This window comes from Macaca mulatta, chromosome 10, assembly GCF_049350105.2.
Source record: "Macaca mulatta isolate MMU2019108-1 chromosome 10, T2T-MMU8v2.0, whole genome shotgun sequence".
Classification (NCBI taxonomy): domain Eukaryota; kingdom Metazoa; phylum Chordata; class Mammalia; order Primates; family Cercopithecidae; genus Macaca; species Macaca mulatta.
Window position 1 is genome coordinate 42183451 of NC_133415.1, and position 23734 is coordinate 42207184.

General features: G+C 48.5%; 1 protein-coding gene across 1 annotated transcript in view; it reads left to right on the forward strand.

Annotated features, from left to right (window-relative positions):
• Positions 1-23734, forward strand: part of LOC144331493 (uncharacterized) — a 137440-nt gene that overhangs the window by 61837 nt on the left and 51869 nt on the right. The window lies entirely within an intron of this gene.

The following is a 23734-nucleotide window of genomic DNA, read 5'->3' on the forward strand; positions in this document are numbered from 1 at the left end:
TACCATGGCTGCCGTGTCTAACGGACGCTTTGCTTTCCAGCTACTTTCCTATAATCAAAACCCTTGACTTTGCCGGCGTTTCAGAGATGACAGTCTTTCATGATTGCTCTGAGGATTTCCAAAAGCAAATGCACCTTACAGGATGCAAGATATTGGAGACAGCAATTTTAGATGACTTTTCTCAGTCTTTTTATTGTGGTAAAATTACATAGCACTCGAACTATTTTTAAGTGTATGGTTTGCTGGCGTTAAGTGTGTTCACACTGTCATGCCGCGATTACTGCCATCCATCTCCAGAAATTCCTGGTCTCCCCACGCTTGAAACTCAGTTTACCAAACACTGGGTCTCCTCCTGCCCCAGCTCTGGTAAGCATGACAGATTGCTTTTTAGACAGATTGCAAAATAGGCTTTTTCAGTAAGAGAAGGGGCAAGGAGAAGAGCTCTCAAAACTGTCTTGAGATTTGAGTAAGTGTTTTAGGTTTTGCTCTCTGGTTCCCAGTGTAAAGGAGCTATTGAAGACGTGGGAGGGCGAAGGTCTATGATCTCAGGAAGTGCCGGGCTGGGTAGCTTTCCCGCTGTGACGGGGGCACTTGCCCTCAATCCCACCTGAGATAATCGTGTGAGGATGGTGCTTCATTGGGACAGCTCTGAACTTGGTCTCCTTGAACGTTGCCAAGTACATAAGCTTTGGCGGTTACCGTCTAGTGTCTGCGAGAGACCTAGAATTTCAACATTGTTGACTTCAGAACACACTCATTTTTATAACACTCTACCTGTTCTCATCAATAGGAAATATGCTGTGTCCTGTTTTTGTTTTTTGTTTTTTATTTCCTTAATATTCTGTGTTGCAATAGCAGTAGAGCAGTAGTTGCAGCGGATGCTCCTTCTGGTTTCATGGTCATTGCCAAATACAAGCTTCTGGAAAGCGTGTGAACAATGAAGGGAAAAGTGCTTTTCTGCAAAGGGCTTTTTTGAACATCTTGTTTTTTTCTGGAATATCTGTTGTGGTGTAAAACATTTTCATATTTAGGGGTTTGTAACGTGTTTTATACTGGTTAGCTTTGAAACCCCATGTATTTGCATGTCATGGGACTGCTTTATCCTGTTATTCTATGATATAGCTGGTTTGCAAAACTATTGGTTATTTCACTTTAAAAACCAAAGCAGCTTACAGTATGAGTGTGACTCCTGTAAGAATTTAACTGTAAAATTTATTTGTGTTCAACAAACTTACTGGAATGACTAGATCAGTGGGACAAAAGATAAGAACATGTCAAGTCTCTGGGCCAGGAAGGACTTCCAAACAGTACACGTGATACACAGTAATTTCTTAAGAAAAGATTAGATTTAGTACATAACTGTTTGAAACCTCTATATTTTCTATTATAGCCATTCCACAGTGCCCATGGGGGTGGGCTGCAGGACTGCTTATGGAATCCAAGGTCTGTGGGCGCTCAGCTCCCTGGTATAAATTGGCATCGTGTTTGCATGTGATATATGCACATCCTCCTGCAGACTTTCAGTCATGTCAGGGTTACTCGTAACAGCTATACCATGGACATGCCTTGCGAGTAGTTGTTAAACTATATTGTTTAATGAATAATAAAGTCTGAATGCTTAGTACAAACACATTAAAAATATTCTTAAAAAAATTTTTTTTATTATTATTATACTTTAAGTTCTAGGGTACATGTGCATAACGTGCAGGTTTGTTACATATGTATACTTGTGCCATGTTGGTGTGCTGCACCCATCAACTCGTCAGCACCCATCAACTCGTCATTTACATCAGGTATAACTCCCAATGCAATCCCTCCTACCCCCTCCCCATGATAGGCCCCGGTGCGTGATGTTCCCCTTCCCGAGTCCAAGTGATCTCATTGTTCAGTTCCCACCTATGAGTGAGAACATGCGGTGTTTGGTTTTCTGTTCTTGTGATAGTTTGCTAAGAATGATGTACCATATGACCCAGCCATCCCATTACTGGGTATATACCCAAAGGATTATAAATCATGTTGCTATAAAGACACATGCACACGTATGTTTATTGTGGCACTATTCACAATAGCAAAGACTTGGAATCAACCCAAATGTCCATCAGTGACAGACTGGATTAAGAAAATGTGGCACATATACACCATGGAATACTATGCAGCCATAAGAAAGGATGAGTTTGTGTCCTTTGTAGGGACATGGATGCAGCTAAAAAAACATTCTTGATCTATGGTTGGTTGAATCCACAGGCCTGGAACCCCGGGAGAGAGTACAAACTCTAGAAGCAAAAGGAACAAATAAAGAACTTGAGGTCATCAGTGACAGGTGTGGGATCACACTGAATCTCATGTGTTTTGCTGTCTTTGTCACTGCAGAGTGTAAACGGGAGCCATTTTTAGCTTAAGGTAAAATAGGTAACAGTAAACACTACAGAATGGGCACGAAGGCGCACCCCTCATTACCACGTGTTACAGCCAAGCCTCTACCTCCTGGGGAACGATCTGTTCTGTAGGGAGACTAGATGTTGATGATTTCTGGATGTGTGAAGGGAGATGCCCTCTGAGAAGCATGGCTTTGGCTGGAGCACGTCAGACAAGAGTTAGCATGGCATGGAGTTTCCACAGTGCCCCTCAGGTCTGCTGATTCTCTCCCCACCCCTGGCCCTGACTCTTACCAAGGGAGGAAATTTCAGCTCCAGCTGAGCCCCGCACAGGGCTGTGGGTCTCTAGGGAAGTTGCCACCTTCGCCTGAATAGGTTGTGGCAGAGGAGGGTCTGGCCATACTTTAACTGTGATAGATGCTTTCAAAGATCCAGCATCCTGCAAACCCAGGTGCTGAAGGTTCCTCCTCCACTATCCTGCAGGGAGAGGGATCTTTTCTTGCTTCCCCTCAACCCGAGCTGACTTCTTATCTGTTCTGTACAGCTAGCTCTTAAGATCAGTTATTGTTAATCATCTAGCAGACAAACAACCATAAGGTGACAGCCTGGGAGGGTAGATGGGGCTTGGAAGGTAGTTTCCTGAATAACAGGGTTCAGTTTCTTGTTTTGGCGTCATTTGACCCAAGGACCCCAAATAATTGAAATATTGTCAGCAAAACACCCATGTTGTGTCTGAGTTTTTTTTTTTTTTTTTTTTAAAGGAATGAGTGCAAACTTCTAACAGGGACCTGACAAAAGAGAAGGATTTCTTCTCTGCAATGTGAAGGTCGGGGCTGGTTCGCATTTTCCATCTGTGACTAGCAGGGACCCAGGCTGATTCCCTCCTGCCGCCCAACTCCTGCTCCTCCAGCTCCTGCCCCGTTCCCACCAGCAGGAAGAGGAGCGGGAAGGTGCCTTTTCTCCTTTAAGGGAATAAGGCGAGAGTTGCACCTGCCATTTTGCAAGTCCCTGGGGTGATTCTCCAGCATGGGTGGGAGTTGGGTTTGGAGGCCTGAGCCCCGTGAAGCAGGGGTTGCTGTTCCCTGAGCAGCAGGAGCCTGGACTCTGGGAAGTGGGGTCAGAGGGTAGCTTTTGCTGCATCCACAGGAGGGTCCCCTCATCCCAGTTGACATCTTCACTGCAGAAGGGGGTGTGGGCTTCATGGTCCATTGATAAATAGAATGTTCTTTTTTTTTTTTTTTTTTTTTAAAGCACATCGAACCCTAATTCCTTCAGCCTTTACTAAAGTGGCATTTTGTAATTCCACATGATTTCATCGTTACACCCATAGGAGAGAATGTTTCCTGTAAGCCAGAAGCATCTCTGAGACGGTTCTTGGCCCATAGAGAGTTCATTTTCCCAAGGTAAAGACACAGCCTCAGGAGGTCTTGGACATGTGCCCAAGGTGTTTGGGGCACAACTTGGTCTTACACATTTTAGGGAGACGTGAGACATCAATATATGTGAGATGTACGTTGGTTCTGTCCAGGACGGAGGGACAGCTCGAAGCGGGGAGGGGTTTCCAGGTCACAGGTAGATCAGACAAATGCATTTCTGGTGCACCTTTCCAGAGGAAGCAGCCAGATCCGCATTTATCTCCGTGTGCAGATGGTGACTTTGAGTTCTGTCCTCTGTCCATGAGGAATTTCCTTGTGGACCGGTTGTGAGGGAGGTACGTGGCTTTTTTTCCCCCCCAGTAGCTGTCTCTGTTAGGAAGAGCATGGGAGGCAGGTTTGCCCTAAGCTGTTCCCCACCTTGATGTCCCTTTAATTTAGTGATTTTGGGGTCCTGAGATGTATTTTCAACTTCACGCTTCTGAACACACTGGCACTCCAAACAGTGTTGTAGGAGGCATCTAACTTACTTAGAAGAAGAATCTATTTGGATGGACTTGAGCACCTTCGTCCTTGAGAGAAGCAAGCCTTTGTTTAGTTTGCCCCGAGGCTGTTAGGCTGCCCTGGGCAGTACGGTCTTAGAAAGCTGTGCCCCTCTGACTGCCTGGCTGTGGAATCTGGTGACTTTGAAGTTAATCCAGCAGCTACATGTTTTGGAAAGCAGATTGCCTCTTAAAGTGTTGGTGATTATGATTCTAACACTAGAATTTCAGTGTGTATCTTCCGCCCTTCTTATTTTGTCTCCTCATACCCTGAGATGCTGCTGCATTTGCCCTTAGGTTTCATTGAGGGAGGGTTAGTTCTGACCCTTTCTTAGATATTGACCTTGAACGGATAGAATCGAGATTCAGAAAAATCCTCAAGCTCTGAGAGTGTGCTGATGTCTATGTAAGTGAGGTTCATGTGCCAAATTCAGGTTTAAGAAATGCAAATTCTAAGCTAGGCATAGTGGCTCACACCTGTAATCCCAGCACCTTGGGAGGCTGAGATGGGCAGTTCACTTTTGAAAGCAGGAATTTGAGACCAGTCTGGGCAACATAGCAAGGCCCTGACTCTACAAAAACTTAAATAGGAGTGTTGATGTGTACCTGTGGTCCCAGCTACTCGGGAAGCTGAGGCTGGAGGATCACCCAAGCCTGGCAGGTTGAGGCTGCAGTGAACCATGATAGCACCACTGTACTTATGGTGCACTGTGCCTGAGTGACAGAACAAGAACCACCACACACGTATACACACAAACAACATCAATTCGTGCAGTGGCCAGTTCTGCTGGGACCACCTGTTAAGGCTATTCTGGGCCTCACGGTTTGAGAGGGGTCTGTCCAGGGGCGAGAGGGAGTGGCTTGAGGGCCTAGAAGTCAGTTCTCATGGTTCAGTGTGACTGCGGGTGTGGAGCTGGGGGCAGGGCTCTCCAGGGCATGAGTGGGTAAATGGATGGGCTTCTAGGATGAGCCCCTGTGACTTTGCATGGTTTACATCAGTCCAGTACAAATCCACAGGCTCTTACTCTACAAGCTTCTGCCGGAGCTGATGGACTGGCCTGGGGACAGAGGGTGCCCTCAGAGCCTCAGGGTGCCTTCTGGTTTAGGAAGAACACTTAGTCACCTAAATCTAGGATTTATGGCACTACGGGGGACTCATCACACTCAGAGCAGCAGCCATCTGCATTCTAGACTTGGTTCTAGGCAAAGTGTTTTGAAGCCTGTTGGTACCCTGTGTTCTGTTTATCTGTAAAACAAGTTAGAGTTATAACTAGTTAAAACCTATTTTTAAAATTTTGCCACAGAATATGGCAGTTGTGGTGGAGCCTGGCCAGAGACCCACACACTCAGACGTTGTGGCGTTCTGGGGTTGCAGGCGTTGCCTGCATCGGCTGCCCCTCCCGGCGTGTCTGTGCTCTTGACACGGGCGCCTGTAGAGGCTCAGCCTGTGGGACTCGTGCAGCCGTTTGTCCGTGTTCCTCTGAGGTCCCACAGACTTCACAGTCCTGTGGCAGAGCGTACGGTATCTGCTTGCATCCTGATTTTCCAAAACCCCAGGACAGGCCAAGAATTCTAACACATAACTGCAGAGGCCCCGTGGTGTGGGTTTGCGGGTGACACAGCCTTTCCCCAGCTCAGCCTTCATCTCCAGAGTTGGCTTTAGGGTGATAGAAGCTTCCTTCAGACTGAGGGGCCCTGAAGCTTTGGTGCTAGGAATTCGGTGACCAGCACGGATGATACCGCATTTCTCTGCATTTGTGGCAATAGTTGTTAACATGACCACGAGATGTACAGAGGAAGGAAAAAGAACGTTTTATTTTCAGAGTAACAGTCTGTGCTTTGGGAAATGTGGTCTTGGGGGAGCTGTAAGCACGCACCCCTCAGGAGGGGAGGAGGCCACGGCGTTAAACGTTCCGGGGTTTGTTCGATGTGTGTGTTCATCGGGCTCATGGAATGTCTGAACGTTTACAGGGAAAGTGGGGTTTGTTCATCGGTTCGTGGAATGTCTGAACACTTACAGGGAAAACCTAGCACACGTGCAGTGAATTAACCTCTAACATCCATGTTTGCCTTGGGGCGAGTGTAACATTTGAAATGAGGTGGACTCAGCATGTCATGTACAAAGGTGAGCTGTTGGGCGCAGACGTTTATGCGCAGACTCAGTCACAGCCAGGACTCGCTCAGGGTCTGCAGCTTGCAGTGGGAAAGGACACTCATGAGGCCATTCTGTCCAGTCGGGGCTGCTGGCAGGATCCCAGCATAGGGATGTCTGGTCGGCCGGCATCGGGAGTCCACTCAGGTCCTGTGGGCAGCATTCCTCTAAACCAGGCTTCTGTCTGATTGTGGAGGAGACTTCATGCTGGTTAACAAACTGTACAGGAGTTACTGCCGTGGGGCTTTGGGGTCGACCTTCCTCCCTGTGATGCCGGTTACATTTCTCTCCGGGCCTCATCGTAGCCACAGAGAGTGCACCTTGTCTGACAGCAGGGGGTGCCATGTTGACATAGTAATTTATTGTATTAACCTTTTTATTACTATTTTAATAACTTTTTTTTCTTTTTAAAGAGATAGGGTATTGCTGTGTTACTCAAGCTAGTCTTGAACTCCTGGCCTCAAGCAATCCTCCCAGCCCGGCCTCCCAAAGTGCTGGGCTTGTAGACATGAGCCAGTGCACCCAGCCTACAGCCATATTTTTAAAACACAGCAGTTTAAAAATCCTACTCCTTTCACCCCCTCAAGCAGGCTGGTTGGCCTTGTGCAAACTGGGGTGTCACGATCTTGGCCCCCCTTTTGTTTTTCCTTTTGGCCTCAAGTTCTGATGAGAACAGCAGTTACAAAGTGGGCATTAGGTGATTCTTCCGTTTCTAAAGCAAGAATTCTCACCAATTAGAGATGTTTGTCCCCAGGATCCCAGAAAGCTGTTTTGAATCAAGCCTATAGCAAATAAGGAACTAAACACTTCCTTGGTCCTCTGCTTAGTACCTGGGGAATGGGTTAGTTGCTGACACCCTTTGATCTGTGCTCACGTGCTGCGCGGCAGACTTAGAGATTCAGCATCGCGTGCAGAGTCCGGGCAACCGGAGTGCATCCACCTTAGAGACCACACAGCCGGTCGGCAAGGTGGACGTCCAGGCAGATGGCCCTGACAGGCCCGCCACGCCGTGAATTAGGAATTCATTAGCAAAGAAATGAAACTCGCCTGTGGGTCCCAGATACTTGGAAGGCTGAAGCTGGAGGATTGCTTGAACACCAGAAGGTCAAGGCTGCGATGAGCCATGATTGTAATACTGCACTCCGGCCTGGGTGACAGGGAGACTCCGACGCAAAAAAAAAAAAAAAAAAAAAAAAAAAAGCCAGCTAAACCTTACTCTTCATAGCAGGAGGGAGAATTTTTCAAAGCAACTGCAACAAAATCTTAGATGAGGTAATTTCAGTGGCTAATTGTCCAGCGCATGTGGCTGGCTCACAACGCATCAGAGCCAGGTGCTGCTGCAGCTGCCCTCCCACCCAACCGCTTGTGAACATTTTCTGTTTTCCCATACCTCCCTTTTGGATACGTAGCTCACTACTTTATAGCTAAGCATCAGTAAAACAGGTTGTCTATTTTGAAAAATAACTATTGTGTCTTTTAAGGACAGAAAATGAAGCAGGTGACAGGAGCGTGGAGATGTGGTGAATAGATACAGAGGAATATTTAATACTTGGCACTGCTCTGATCCCTTCTTCTTCTCTCAGGCTTAATTACAGCTGCCACCTCCTCGGACTGAACACTTTCAGCTCTGTGAGTAGTAATTAAACGTTTTCTAGGCCGGGCGCGGTGGCTCAAGCCTGTAATCCCAGCACTTTGGGAGGCTGAGACGGGCGGATCATGAGGTCAGGAGATCGAGACCATCCTGGCTAACACGGTGAAACCCCGTCTCTACTAAAAATACAAGAAAATTAGCCGGGCGAGGTGGCGGGCGCCTGTAGTCCCAGCTACTCGGGAGGCTGAGACAGGAGAATGGCGTGAACCCGGGGGAGCGGAGCTTGCAGTGAGCCGAGATCGCACCACTGCACTCCAGCCTGGGGCACAGAGCAAGACTCCGCGTCAAAAAAAAAACAAAAAAAAACAAAACAAACAAAAAAAAAAACAAAAAAAAAACGTTTTCTAAATCAGAAGTTTTAGTTAAGCAGCATTTTACGTGAATGCCCAGTCCCTAAGTGCTCACTGTACTGGTGTGTGGTGTAGAAGAAGGAACGGGGGCTTGGGGCCGGTTCTATGGTGCAGTGTCCTGGTTCCCAACTGTGAGATGAGGGCCATGAGACGGCCTAGAAGGTTCAGACTGTGGGATTGAATGGATCTGACCACTCCTGGGAAGCCTCGAGTCTAAATCGACTTGGGCTGGTTTTGGGGAGATGCTGGCAGCACTGTCCTCACAGGTCACTGGGAGGGGCTCTGGCACCGTCCCCGTCAGGTGTCTCATGATCAGCCCAGCTTGCTCATCTCAGAAGCTGCTGGTAGCGTTCTCGCTCCTGTTGTTTGTTGCGTGTTATTTAGGTTCTGTTCATGTGGGGACCCAGGAAGTTCCACAGTGAGAGGAGAGCTGCTGAGCCGCCTTCTTGCTTGGACGCCAGCCCCACGGAGGACCATCACTGCTTGAGGTTGGCTTCTGCCCCCGGCCTCACCTGTGGACGCAATGATGCAGTGGTACTTTCTAAGCTCCTGGGGCACACAGCATGGTTGTATGGATCCACAGGACACTGTGGCATTCAAACACTTGCTCCCAGAGGAGAAGACCCTGCGGGCGCTGATGCTGGGAGCTGGCCGAGAGTCCAGTGAGTGAGTGAGACTCCCCGTGACGTGCACAGCTGCCATCTGCGCAGCCCCTCCTGACGCCAAGATGGTCGTGCGATAAACACACACAGTGCATCTCCAGCAAAAAGCCGCCGAGTGTTCACATTCAGGATATCCACCACGGTGGCTTTTTGGTGTTAATATGATGAATGTGAGCAGCAGGTGGTCTGCGTTCTGGGTGTGTGTGACTGTGCCACTGCAGATTTGTTCTCATGTCTTGATGAGCATGAATGGCTCCTAACGAGGGTAGTTAAGGATGCTGTGACCAGGGACTCTGCAGTATTGTAGCTTGAGGAACCGAGGGGGTTTTCTCTCTTGCAAACCCATCAGGGAGGATGTTCCAGGCTGGTGACTGCTCCATTCAGGGATCCAGGTTCGTTCCAGACCGCTGCTCTGTGTTCCCAAGGACACAGCTGTCCTTGCTGTGGTTGGGGCTTGGTGATTGCCACGCTGTCAGGGGGAGGCTTAAGGCGAGAGTGGCCATGATTTACCTAATCTACATAATGGCAGTGAGCTGGCAGTAAAGTGTAGCCATGGCCTGGAGGATGGATGATGGATGTTGGTGAACGACTGGCTGCACTCACCGCAGCTGGCCCAGGGATGAGAAAGACCACTGATTATGTCATTCAACAGTACCTGATTCTTTCAGATTTGACTTCCTTATGGATTTTCTGCTGTAAAGAGGAGAGAGCCTGTTGTCCTAGGTCAAACATCTCACTCATCTCATAACGTCTTTTATTTCTTAGCCAACATTTATGTCAAGTTTTAGAAGTCCTACAAACTGGTGAGCATTTCTTAATTTGGTTTAACCATTGGATTTTATATCTATGTCTGCATCTCTATTTTACATCTATGTGGTTATTTAACACTCTGTAGTACATTTGTAATAGGTTCTATTTGGTGGAAGTTACTTTCAACAAACCCTTGCTGCTACTTGAATTTTCAAGGTCGCAGGTAGAAAGGAGAGAATAAAAACCACATCTTCTCTAATTTTAAAATTTGTTGTTCCTCAGATCACACCAGAAGTACAAATATTACAAATTACAAAAGCAGCCAGAATCAAGGTTAAGAGATTTCTGGATGATTCTGGCTAATCAGCAGTATTTGCTGAGGTGTGTGCAGCAGAGCAACACGCCAAGCAGCTCGGGACGGGGGAGAGCTGGGAGGCCAGGCTGTGACTTCAGAGTTACTGTTGCGTCAGGGAGAGGAGCTAGATGCAGAGAGGATAAATGGCCACAGCCACCGCAGTTGTTGCCTCGGTAAGGGGGCCTTTGTGAGCTGAGTTATGAACCAAGTGAAGGCCGTGCAGGTGTCGGAGAATCCAGGCCAGATGCGACGGGTGGAGGCTTGGCGGAGATGAGGAGCCAGACAGCCTCGCTAATTGTGCGGTGGCTCGGTGTAGACAGTGCCCATCAATCACCAGACAGACGCCCTTGATCTTCAGCCCTCACGACAGCTGCCCTTATCCTGTCTGCCTCCACCTTCTGAGGCCTATAGGTGTCGCAAATGTGTGGTTTTTAAACAGATTTGGATGAGTTGCTTTCTGCACAACACACCTGGACAGATGGAAGCTGGTTCTCCAAAATGGTACCAGGGAGCAAGGCTCTGTCGGGTGGGACAGAGCCTCAGAGCACAGCACCAGCTCCCTGGGAGAAGACGGTGCCCGTGGGATGGAAGAAAGAAGAGACATACAGTGCTGAGACGTGAACTCTAGTTTGCTCTTAGACATGACACACATGCCTTCCGGAAGTTTCCATGAAGCACTCTTAAAACCACCAGTGTGGACGGGTCCTGAGATCAGGAGACGCAGCACATACCTGTATTTGAAATGCTTCATGTGCTGCAATCTCTTCAAAGAGGACAAGTCCTCTCTAATAACGTAAAATTAAATTTTTATTAAGTGCCATAGCTTTTGTGTGTGTGTGTGTGGGGGGGTAGGGCTGATGTGTGACAGTAAAACAAGAGATGCAGTGACACAGCTGGAGGATGTTGGTTCTGGGCCCCAGTTGGGCAGTTGTATGAAAAGAAATTGAAAAGTCTCCACAGTGGTATGAACCGAAACACCTAGATTATGTGTTTTCATGTATTTAACATAAATGCACACATTTGTACACTAAACACACATTTTTTTATATGTAATAAAATTCACATGTTTAAATATTTAGCATAGAAACAGCTGTGCAGCATCTCCCTGCCCACAGCCACCCGGACTTTCCGAGTGGAAATTGCGCTGCTGTGGGCTTTGAGTGGTGAGCCATGCACAGATATGTGCTGCATTTGCTGTGTCTGCTGACGCGAGCCCCGGTCAGTCCTGTTTCAGGTGGATGCTTTCCCTTGTGGTTACCTTCTCGTGTTCTGTTTGTAAGTTCAGTAAACTCGGGACAAGTTCAGTAAACTCGGGACCAATGGTGAGAGGAGGCGTAGAGGAGCGCGGTGTCGGCAATTAAGGAAAATCCACGCCAGGTGTTGCAGGAGGAGCAGGCATGTGGGGTTCCACTGCCTGTGTGAGCCATGACTGGTGAGGGCCTCTGGGCAGCAGCTCACCTGGGCTACTTGGAAACGCAGATTCCTGGGCACAGACCTGAGAGACCCTGGAGTGACCACCCTCCAGGGATTCCGCCCAAATTTGGCCATCTTGTCGCTTGGCAGGTCACCCGTGCCCGGCTGTGTCATTGAGATGCCCGGCCATTGCAGTTAGCTGAGTCATCTGCACAGCTGGTGTGGGTGTGCCAATAGGTGTACGGGGCTGGCCCATCTTCCTTTCTCCCCCTGTGAAGCATTCGAAGGCCTGTTATCCTACCCTGTGCTCTCCCTGTCCTCAGTGGGCAAGCAGAAGGTTCATTTTCACTTGCAGATGAGGAAAATTCTGAAGTCTCATAAAACAGCCAGGATTTTCTTCAGAAGCTTTGTTCCAATCAACTCTAATGTTTTCAGTTGGAAAGACTTTTCCTCAAACACTTTGCATTCGTTCTGTATGAGAAGTGCTGTAGGCTTTCCTGTTGTTTTAGTAATTAGTATCTGTTCTGTCGTCCATCACAAATGTATGTATTTTCATTCTGAGACGTGCTGAGTCAGCCTTTGCAATTCAGAAGGATTTCATGTGCGTTCATAAAAGCTTCCATCAGAAATCACATTCCGAATAGCTGTGGACATACAACCTGCTTGTGGCTTGGGAATTGCCAAAGTCAAACTCTATCTCTATTTGAGGCTTTAGGAGGTTTAGAAATTTTGAAATTATAAAATGAAAATGTGACAAAATTAAGTGTATTTAAAACAAAGGAGATATGCTGTGGGTTTTTAAGGGCTGTGATGCATTATTTGGTTATCTTTAAGGATGTCATGATCCACCCAAATTACAAATATATGAAATAATTTAAATATAATGTGACACTTTCAGAATATCCTGGATTTGGTCTTGATCTTCCGTCATTGAAAATGTGATTGTGTTAAACTGTGTTTCTAGACCATCTCGTCTGAATTGCTTTGAAAACATCTGCACTGGCATCTTTCTGTTCTTGAGTATAGAGAGAGACATCATTATGCTTTAAAATAGCAAAAGTCCTGTAGAGCAGTTTTTCTTAATCAGTGGTTGTATTTAAAAACAAACTCCCTAATGCTTAAACTAATGAGCTGCTATTTTTGGAAATCTTCAAGGTGTAGCAAGTTATAGAATCAGTGAAAGTGATTATTTAAAATGGAAATTGAGAGAGTGCAATGCATTCTCAGTTTTCAAAATAAAATGCTAATAGAGAACGTTTTGTTTGTAAGAATGTAAAATGTTACGTCTTTGTTTAGAATTTAAGGATAGTAATTTGCTTCTGAGATCTTTGTGACTGCAATTTGAAATCTTAACTATGGTTTATCATCCATGTTTTATACATATGCACGTATACACATATATGTAAGATATATAAAAGAAAAATAAACATGTATATATTTACATTTATATACAATTCTATAATGTGTATACTTCCAGTCACACATGGGTCTAAGCGACTATGATTTTACTTGATAAGCATGAGAGGGTAATTAAACAATTTTCCTGCTCTTAGCCTTGCTTTTGTATCTGAGCAGGGACACTGCGAAGTGCACCTCCCGCGTTCCAGGCCTCACACAACCCGTGCCAGGTTTTGGAAACAGGACTTTGTCTGCAGCCACTTCGGGAAGCAGTTGGTTGCCAGGATTGCCTAGAGCTCCAGGCTGTCTCCAATCCCAGCCTCCCTGGGGTAGAAGCAGCCCTCTCAGGGGCCTGGACACGGACGTTAGGGCCTGGAGCCAGAGACCACTCCTGAATGGGGGGCTCTCCTCATGGCTGGACATGAGAACCGAGGACAGGAGGCAGAACCAGCCTCGGTCCAGTGCACGGCCTCCCGGGAGTGCTTGCGGGAAGACCCAGTTGCCCTTTTCTGGCCCCATAGCCAGCACCAACCTCTGTGAGATCCCCTTGGCCCACCCCTCAGGTTCCTAAAATGGTTAGGGTTTCCTGGGCTGCGAATTTTCAGGTCTAGGCGAAAAAGTCCTGGGACAGACTCACAGGGTTCTTTAAGTAGAAACGACGAGTGTGCTGGTGACTCAAAGCAGGCACTGCACCCTCACTCCAGGGTCCTTTGCACCAGGTGGAAATGAGCATGTGGGTCATGCAGAGTCCCTGCATCCTCACTCCAGGCACTGGTCTTTGGTTTCTTAATTAAAAGCCTAAAAGCCTTGATAATGAAAATGCATTCTCCCCAGAGAGTAGAGTTTCCGGTTACGGAGGCTCACCTGTAAATGCCGTGCCAGGTCAAATATGCAGAGATCTGGGCCAGGTCCTGCTTCCTGCCCATGGCCAAGGCAGGTACTTCATTTGGAAGGTGACCCAGAGGGACATCTGAGAGACCTGCCTGTCCCCAAGGGATGAAGCTGCTGGCCTTCACACTCTACACTGGCCTCCATCAGCTTCTTCCTACCTGCAAACTGCCTGCTTTGACGTTGCCATCATTGGAGATATGTTAGGGACTTGGTATGGGTTGACCCCCATAGGACCAGCAGATCGTGGAAAGGTGGGAACCAGGGCTGGGAGGGTGGTGACCACGGCCAAAATGAGAACCGTGGTGGGCTGGGAGGTCCATCTTCTGTCTAAAGTGTTTTTAAAAATAAACGTAGTGTCTCAGGAGCATGAGAGGGTAGGCCACAGACAGGGAGAACGTATCTGTAAAAGACTCATCTGATAAAGGCTGTTATCCAAACCGTGCAAGGAACTCTCAAAACTGAACAAGAAAATGAATGACCTGATTAAAAATGGACCGAAGACCTGGACAGATACCCAAAAAAAGAAGATACACAGATGACAAATCTACACGTGGAAAGATGGCCCGCGTCTTATGTCGTAGAGGGAGGCATCACTGCACACCCACCAGCCTGGCCAAAACCAGAAGTCTGACACCACCACGTGCTGGTGGATGTGTGGGCATCAGGACCCTCACTCATTGCTGGGGGAAGTGGGGCAGCTGCTGTGGGAGGCAGCGTGGCAGTTTTCCGTGGAACTAAGCACTCCGACCACAGGAGCAATCACAGTCCTGGATATTTACTCAGAAGAGCTGAAAGTTTACTTCCATTCGGAAATGTGCACACAGATGTTGACAGCAGCTTTATTTATAATTGCCAAAACTTGAAAGCAACCAAGATGCCCTTCAGTAGGTGAATGGATAAACTGTGGTATGTCAAACTGGGTTATTATTCAGCACTAAAAATAACTGGACCCCTAAGCCATGAAAAGACACGGAAGGATCTTAAACGCATGTTGCTAAGTGAGTCTCCAATCTGGAAAGGCTGCCTGCTGTCTGAGTCCAACCATAGGACAGTCTGGAAAAGGCAAAGCTGTGGAGACAGTAAAACGGTCAGCGGCTGCCAGGGGTTGGGGAAGGGAGAGATGAATGGGAGGAGCATAGGGGATGTGTAGGGTGGGGAAGCAACTCCAGGTGGGGCTTTCATGGGGGATCCATGCCATTCCACGTCTGTGAAACCCAGACTGAGCAGCAGCAGGCCGAGCCCTCGTGTGAGCTGTGGACTCTGGGTGGTGGTGCTGTGTTGATGCGGATCTGTCAGTTGTACAGACATGCTGGTCGGGTGGGGGCAGGACAATGGTGGAGGCTGTGCTGGGAAAGGAGATACGTGAGGACTCTGTACTTTCCTCCTGATTTTGCTATGAACCGAAAACTGCTTTTAAAAACGTCTATTGAAAAGCCAAACAAAAAAGTGCTGGTCAGAAAGCATCTGTGTGAGGGTGTGGCCTGTGTTCTACGTTCAGGATTTCCCTGTTAGAATACACATATCTAAATTATTCAGAAGTTAAACTTTGCATTAAGTAACTCACTACAGAGTTAATTATAGTATCAGCTTGAGCGCTGCCGGGATACCCAGGATCCTGTATCCTGACCAGTTTCTCCCCTTACAGGTGCAGTTGGCGCCCATGACCTCACCCCAGTAAGCAGCAGGACTGGAACCAGGGGTCACGCTTTGGGGACAGAGAGGCCTTCTTAGACTTGGGGAGTCAGGAATCCCCACTCTCGGGCACCTCAGAAACCAAAGGCTGCTCCTCATCCTCAAGTTCCAGATGCCTCAGGGGAGGTTCCTGGGTTGTTGGGTGCAGTTCCGTTATTTGCTGCTCGGTTGGATTATCCACAGCATTTCTGGTTGTTTTTAAGAGCTGATGCTTCAGCTGCTTAAAATCACATATGGATATCGATTTACCTGTAAAAATTAAGAATGGAATTTGAGTTCAAAGATTTGTGAAAATGCTCAAGTTTGTGTACTAATGTATACATTTGTGGAAATATCCAAAAGTCCAGGATTTATATTAAACACTTCTCTTGATTTTTGTAATATCTACCTGTCATATTTCCATTTGATTAACAGATGTCAGAGGACTTAAATTTTGAGTGCCTGAATTCACTGAATTTAAAACTTCTTACATCAAATATAATTAAACTGAATGTAGGCAACAGTGCATGCTCTGATAAGCGTTGATTAAAAAATATATAAAAGCACATATCCATGAACATGCAGATGGGGGCAACATATTAAACCATGGAAGTAGAATTAGCGTTCTTTGTTTTCTGAGAAGACAAATTTTTAAAAAGCTAAGGGGTCTTATAACTTTCTAGTTTCCAACTTATTTGCCCTAAACTGGAAGATTGACAGCAGCAGAAGAGGACATCCTGGGCCAGCGCAGGCTCTGGGAGCAGTGGGGTGAGTGCGGGAAGGAGCTGGCTGGAGGCAGAGCAGGGAGGTGCTCAGGCAGGCCAGGGCGGCCTCAGGGCACGTGGCTCAGTGAGTGAGAAAAGGTTCACATTTCCTGGAGAGCCCTTGTCTCTGCCCACGGAAAACCCGAACTCCTTCCAACTGAAATGTGCATCTCATGTAAAAGTTGTTACTCCCAGAAAGAAAGCCAGTGGATATAGAATTTTTTCGTAAGCAGAAATGACTTTAAATTTGTTTCTAACCGTATCCTTTTCTTCCCCCATCTTAATGTGTAGTAACTTTCTGCAGGTAACGCACACATCTTAGGAGAGCGCTATATTTCACTTACTGTTGACTCTGCTGTGACTTTGTGGTGTCTGATGTTCTGGTTCTGAGGTTCTGCCCAGAACGTGGGTCCTCCCTGCTGAGTGTTGCTTGTTGAAGGTCTGTGTGGAAACTTTCCCTGTAAGCTCGTTGACCGCAGCAGTCTTGGTTCAGAAACCTTTGGACCTCCTGAGACGTCACACGGCCTTCTAAACTTTCTTGTGTGACCTTTTCATTGTAGCATTCCCCATTAATTCAGATATTTTCCAGAATGTGAGTAAGCTGCTGAATGCAGGGTGGGGGTGCCCTCCGTTGGCTCTGGGGAGAAGTATCGCTGGTTCTCCCGGTGGAGATTCCTGTCCATCATGATGGTGTGCTCCAAGACGCAGCAGGGTTTCTTGGCAGAAGTAACCGTCGAAGGCCCGTGTCTCAGTGGCAGGGTGGCTGCGGGCGTGCAGCCTCGCGGCCATGCCGGCCCCTGCCCGTCAATGGCACCATGGAGAGGAGCAGGGGGAGGCCTGGGATCTGTCTCCAGAGTCACAGCTGTGCTTCCGATACTATGTCTTCCATTTGTAACTAGACATGCAGAGAAAGTGTTGGAGATAAGCAGGAGATGGTGTCTGTCCCTAATGAGCTCACGCGTGCCCTTGAGAGGGTCAGGTTTCTGTGCGGTTGATCTGGACTTTGCCTGGCTGTGGCAGTGCAGGTGACTGCTGGGCTTTGGCAAGGCTGCACCCACTGTCTGTCTGAAACGGCCCCCTTCCCAGGCTCGCGGTGCCAGCTGGGGGCCTAGGCCTGACTTTCCACCAGGACGGAGGCCCTGTGCCTGTGTCGGGGGAGGGGGCGAGGAAGGGGGATTTGGGGTCCTGCTTTATTGCCCTATCCAATGCCACGCAGGGTCAGCACTCAGGCAACACTTGCTGTATGGGTCAGCGATTGAGTTCAGAAACCTGGAAAATTCAGCAGTGCAGGCTTTGGGCATGACCCGTCCAGCCCTGGGGCTCTTCCTCTGAATTTCCCTCTATTGCATCCTCCTCATCCCAGGGGCCCCTGTCCCCACACGGCTGTTGGCAGCTTCACAGCTTCCTCTGCCTCCCCTCCTAAGCCCTGGTGTGGCTGGGGCAGCTAGTGGCTGTGCAGACCCCACAGCCAGTAGATCGTTGGTGCCAACGCCTTGGGCCTGAGTTACATGAGCCAAGGACTCCAGTGCACGGCTGAGCTCACCCCGAATGCCTGGAGTGGAAGGCCTTGGGTTCCAGAGTTGGGGGAGTTGGATATCGAAGGACAACCTGCAAAGCAGAAGGGGAAATGAGTGTGCTGGATGGGCAGCTGGAGGAGTCTGTGCAGAGCCTGGGACCCAGTGCAGACCCAGAGCTGGCATGGGGAATCTGGTGGCACGGCCACCATGGAAGTGGGCAAAGTTACAGGCTTCAGACAGACACGGAGGGGCTGGTCTAAAACGATCCTCCTTTTCCTTTAATCCTAGCAACTGCTGGCTTACGGGGTGGGGTAGTGAGATCTGTGGTGGCCGCGAGGAGAGACAGGGATTTTAATTAAATCCCTCTTTCTGGGAGAGGGGAGGAGCCATGTCTGTAGGACGGTGAGCATCATCATCTCAGGCAGCTCAGGCTGCAGTAACGAAACACCCTTGACTGAGTGGCTTATGAACAACAGGAATTTGTTTCTCACAGTTCTAGAGGCCGGAAGGCGGGATCAGGGTGCCGCACGGGTGGGTTCTGGTGTGGGCCCCTTCCTGGTTGGCACACATCTTCTCTCTGGCCCTGACACAGTGGGAGGGTGAGGGATTTTCTGGGCCCCGTTCTGAGTCACAAACCCCATTCAAAGGGCTCCAGCCTCGGGAACTCATCACGTCCCAAAGACCTCCTGATAGCATCGCATTGAGGGTGAGGATTTCAACCTGTGTTTTGGGGGACAGGCAGGCAGCTCGTAACCGTCAACCTCTTTGTGTATTTCTGACTCAACATTGAGTCTGCATTCAGCTCTCCAGGGGATAGAGCCTGTGTGGACACTGAGCAAGGTCAGAGCTGCAAGCATGTACACATCGGGGTCAGGGGAGCTGCTACGGGTGTGAAAACGGGGTTTCAACGTCAATCGGAGGTGCTTTCCCGGCAAATGTACTCATAAGCTATCCTGGCAACATTTGCTCTTCACAAAGAGTCGATCAGGCAGTGCGGGCAGCAGGCGGTGTTGCCAGAAACTTGGAACAGATGGGCAGCAGAGAAGGGACAGAGGCCACAACCTTGGGGTGGTCAGCAGTGCCAGGTGCCTGCCCTCCAGGCCTCATGCCTGTGATTGTGCAGAGACCGAGCCGACCGGGGCTTGCCGGCCAGTGTGGCTCTCATGCAGGTGATTATCGGGGTGTGCTTTCTATGTAATGTTCCCTCAACCCCATGCCCACCCCACCAATTTCTGTGCCTAGCACAAATCATGCTGCGTTTCCTTGATGAAGCATTGAGTTTCCTATGGAGGTGTAGGAATAGCACAATTTGGCTCACAGTGAAGCTGCATGGAAGAGGATCTACGCTTCCTTTTGACGTTTGAGACAATGCCTGAGTGTTACACGGCCCTCTTTCTTGTTAAAAAGCACCAGAAAAGAAAGGTTACTGGTTAATAAAGGAGACTTTCTATATTAGCACAGAGTGGGTGGCTTGAGATAAATTCAGTGTAACGTAGGTGTGTTTGTATGTCGTCAAAGGGACCATCTCTCTGCTGGCGACACATATTCTCTGGTATTGATTTTCTGAAAAAGGATGACTGACATTCGGTAGAATCATTACAAAATTCACCTGGAAGACGTCCACATGGTGCCTTGTTTTCTCCTGACATTCTGGGCACCACGAGGAATTATTCCTGTCTTCATCACTAGCAGGAGACATTTCCTAAACACCTGCTCCTCTTTGGCGTTGTAGGTGTGAAGGGGTCAGAGTGACCCTGTCTTCATGGAGCTTTCAGACACCATGAGGACAGTGTGGCATGAGTGTCGGGCTCGGGTGGGATGGAGGCTTTCCCCAGAAAACAGCTGCTGATTCCAGGACGGCCCTCGACCCCTCCTCCCTCTGTTCCTCTGCGTCATGTCTGAATTAAGTCTGTTCTATCGTAGTGGGGGTGTCATGTTAACTGGAAGTGTGCTTTTGTTCTGGGCAGTAAGTAAATTAATGGTACATTGGCCAAGGATAGCGAGGTTTGATATGATGAATCCAGTGGGGGAAAAGGAGAAGGGGCTTGGCTGGGGGGGGGGACATGTGTGATGGGAGCAGAAAGGAACAGCCATGCAGGCTGGTGGGCTGGAGGGGCCGCAACCGCATTTCCATGGGGTCCGTCAATGTTTGTGCCATTAGACCTGAACCTCTGTCTCTACTTCTAAAACCCGCATAGTGAGGAAGCCCCTGATGGACCTGAGTTGTTACTTCCTGGGGCGGTTGCTGGGAAGTGCCCTGGATGCCTCTCCTGGCTGGTGATGGCCCTGGGCCTGGATGCTGGGTTTGTCCTGAGTTGTTATTTCTTGTGGCCATCGCTGGGAAGTGCCCTGGATGCCTCTCCTGACTGCTGATGGCCCCGGTCCTGGACACTGGGTTCGTCCTGAGCTCTGCGAGGGGCTTGGGCTCATCCCTTTGGACGTGAGATGTTGGCGCTTGGCTTGGAGGCCACCGCGATCTGGGTGTGGTCAAGACTGGCTCATCCTTTTGGGAAGAGAGCACCTGCCCAGGGGCCCCTCTGAGGTGTGTAACCCTGCAGTGCCCTCACAGGATGTCCTGTCCTCCGAGGACTTCCCGCCATTCTCCTGGACCCTCAGGTGAGGGAGTCAAGTGTAGTGTGTTTGTCATGGGTGCGGGTGCAGAGGACACCACTTGTCTGCTCATGCGAGGACCCGAGATGCTGCATGGGCTCATTTCCAGGGGGCCGTTGGCATCTGGGGGCCTGTGGGTGTCTTTCCACTGACAGGAAATAATGGGTGGCCCATGTTACCTTTTCTGTCTTTTTTTGCCAAAAAGACCTAATGCCAATGTTACTGTCCCGCTGTGGGAACCGCCCGTCTCAGGCTCACTGGCTCTCCTGTTTCTGGGCTGTTTCATTGTTGTGTTGGGATAACTGTGTTAACTTCGTTTGAATTATCTTCCTGTTCTTTTGGAATAAGCGTTGATAGCTTGTGCTGCTTGTTCACCCCAGAGGCGAGGGTGTCCTTCAGGCCTGAAGGAGCACAGCCCATGCAGTGAGTTGCCGGGCCTCGGCCTCTTGTGTCGTCCACAGCCCTCACCGCACGTCAGCTCTTCACTCCTTGTGCACATGGCCGGGGTCACGGGCCGCTCGCTCTGCTGTTTGAGATCCTCGGAAAAGGTGGTGCGTACACTGAAGGGAGATTGGGAGTGTGTGGCTGATTTTAAATAGGAGGAAATGATGGTAACAGAATGAGCAATGCCTAGCACTTAGTCTCAGGCTTGAGAAATTGTGTTTTAGAAGTAAGGTATTCCCAACTCCGGTTTTCTTCAAATTAAATCTTTTAAAGAGTTTACAAATATAAATAGTTAAAGCCTAAAACTATGCAACAGAGGGCCTAGAGCCCAAGCCACTGCCACCTGTGTCTCCAAGATACCTCAGAAACTTGGTCCTCCTCCTCAGAGAACTCCCCTTCTACTTCTCTCTCCACAGCCCTCTTCCTCCCCCTCCCCTTCTTCCTCCCCTTCCCTTTACCTGGACAGCCCTCCTCCCCTTCCCCCCTTACCCCCTTACCCCCCTTCCAACCTTTCCTCCCATTCTACCCCTTCCTCCCATTCTACCCCTTCCTCCCCTTCCTCCCCTTCCTCGGACAGCTTTCTTCCTCTTCTTACCCCTCCCTGTCCTTGGACAACCTCCCTGGAACTCTGGTTGAAAGTCATTGGTCTGTGGGTCTGCCCATTTGACAGACGAGCACACTGAGGCCCAGGCACAAGTGACTGACTCAGACCCCCACAGAGGCCGACCCAGCGCGGATGCCGTCTCCTGCCTCCCATACCATCAGTTTGTCCCTAATGGAAGGGAATCAATGATTCTGCTTCACTGATCTCCAGGGAAAGCCAGTCGATAACAGGTTATAAACACGGGAACGTTTTGGAAAAGCTGTCGTCCACTTGTCGTCCACTTGTCAGCTTCATCTCTCCTGCCCGGAAGATGTAGGGAGAACCTGCTTTCAGCCCACCCTCATCCCGTAACAGGACAGAGGACAAAGGGGCAGAGACCCAAGTCCTGTCAGTGCGCTCAGGAAACCCCCAGTTTCCTCCTTATGGTGGAAGTGGAAAACATCCTGCTGGACTAGATCTTCCAGGGAAGCCCCTCCACCCCGAAAGCAAGGAATGTGGTTTGAGCACACGCACATTCTTGGTGCCATGATTTTCTGCAGCTCAACTCTGCTTACGTGGCTCATTAATCTTGCTAGTCTGGTGTTACTGGGTCCTGGGAGTTTCTGTGGGCTGATGGCAGGTGTTTACCATTGTGTATAGAGAGAAGAATAGAACTTTATTGTGTCAAAATCAAATGATTACCATGGCCATGTGATTCCTTGGGTTGGTTGGGGCGGGGGTTGCTCATAGCTTTTCCTGAGGGCTAAGTTCTTGTTTGAGACAGTCTCACTTTGTCGCCCAGGCTGGAGTGCAGTGGTGCAATCTTGGCTCACTGCAACCTCCACCTCCTAGGTTCAAGCAGTTCTCCCTGCCTCAGCCTTCCAAGTAGTTGGGATTATACGTGGGTGCCACCACGCTTGGCTAATTACAAAAATGTTTAATACAGGCTGGGTTTTGCCATATTGACCAGGCTGGTCTCAAACTCCTTGCCTCAAGTGATCAGCCCAACTTAGCCTCCTAAAATACTGGGATTACAGGCTTTAGCCACTGCGCCCAACCCGATCCTGAGACCTTTTAAAGCTGCCTTCATGTACCAAAAGCCAGTCTATGTTTGAAAATGAGCCCTGAAGAGCCTAGGAGGAGAGGGATGTACTTCAGCTAGGTAAATAATTATGCATATGTTAAAAATATGGGCCAAAATCTACCCCAAATGTTAACTCTTCTGCTTTGTGTTTTATATCCTTTTATGTTTATTCTTGCAGTATTAAGATTTTTAAAGATTCTTTTGATAGTTTTGGACAAATTACTATTAAAACTCAGCTGCATTTGTAACACTTTAAAGAGCTAATTGGATGACATTATTTTTCCCAGAGGCATTTTGGATAGTTACATAATTAATGTTTATCTCTTTGCCAGAAATCTTTTTTTTCCAGAACAGAAATCTGAAAAGAAACATTCCTTTGCATTAAGTGCTGTTTCACTGTGTGACAATCAATTTTTGAATGTGAGAACAAGATCATCGTGTATTTTTGGGATAATTCTTGCTTAATAGTGATAATGCTAAGTTAAAATTATAGAACAATTTATTTCTTTGATAATTACTATTTGCCTGCTCACCAGATGGGAGCTGATGAAAACGTAGATGTAAAAATTAAATTGTATTTAGCTTGTATAAAAAAAGTAAAAAAAAAAAAAAGCTTTTTTTGTTTTGTGCTACTACTGAAGTTGCTTAGCTGTGGAAAGGAGGTTATTGCAGGCACCTAGAATTTTATCTCCTTAACTTCCACAATGGGAAGAAATTCTCCAACAAGCACAGGATTCTGACATTCTGATATTGAGACTCCTAGGCATCAAGCCCCATGGAAGGGGTGGTGATTACATGAGCATTGGCGTTGATGTGGGCATCCTCTAAGCCGGACGCAGGGAGCAGGGAAGGGCAGAACGGGCCCCTTAGGAGCCATGAGAAAATGAAGTGTTGGCAGCAGTGGTGGTGAGGGTTGGTGTCAGGGGCCAGGAGGAGGTGGCCAAGGGAGCACGTGCCTCAAGGCAGCCCTGGACCCCGCGGTCTGGTCTGCAGGGGACGTGAATGGCCACGTGGTGAAGCCCACAGACAGCCTGGACGTGGCTGCCTCAGAACTCTGGTGGACTTTGCAAACGGCCCCACAGGGTTGCAGTGAACATTCCTCAGAGAGAGAAGACGCTTGGAACTGTTCCCGGCACGAAGCCAACGCCC